This window comes from Gavialis gangeticus, unplaced genomic scaffold (assembly GCF_001723915.1).
Source record: "Gavialis gangeticus isolate Ggan-Ray unplaced genomic scaffold, GavGan_comp1, whole genome shotgun sequence".
Taxonomy (NCBI): domain Eukaryota; kingdom Metazoa; phylum Chordata; order Crocodylia; family Gavialidae; genus Gavialis; species Gavialis gangeticus.
Genome location: NW_017728995.1, coordinates 15,813,098 through 15,813,491, shown reverse-complemented (window position 1 = coordinate 15,813,491; position 394 = coordinate 15,813,098). Strand labels below are relative to the sequence as shown.

The following is a 394-nucleotide window of genomic DNA, read 5'->3' as shown; positions in this document are numbered from 1 at the left end:
CCCCCCCCCCCCCCCCCCCCCCCCAACCCTGAGAGAATGTATCATGTTGCAGAAGGCTCTAAAGAAATTACTAACTAGGAAAGTTAATCACTTTCCATTACACTGGTAACTAAATTTATACAAAATTTATATCCATATAGTCCAAATTAGAGCTGTCCAATTGGCAGCCCATGAGGGATTAATGTATGGTCCGCAAGCTCTCAACCTGCAGCCACTGCCCACGTTACTCCAGGCTCCCCCACTCTCCTCCACTGCTCCTTCCTGCCTTTGTCCCCTAAGACAGTACAGCAGTACAGGGAGCTGAGGGCGAGTCCAAGGCCGCATGGGATGAAGGGGGAGGAATGGGGCTGCGTGCATGTGGGAATCACACTCATGTACGCTTGTGTTGCAGCAG

The 394-nt window shown here is 51.5% G+C and overlaps 1 protein-coding gene across 1 annotated transcript in view; it reads right to left on the bottom strand.

Annotated features, from left to right (window-relative positions):
- The window catches only part of SERPINI1 (serpin family I member 1), a 40,420-nt gene that overhangs the window by 6,112 nt on the left and 33,914 nt on the right, over positions 1-394 (bottom strand). The window lies entirely within an intron of this gene.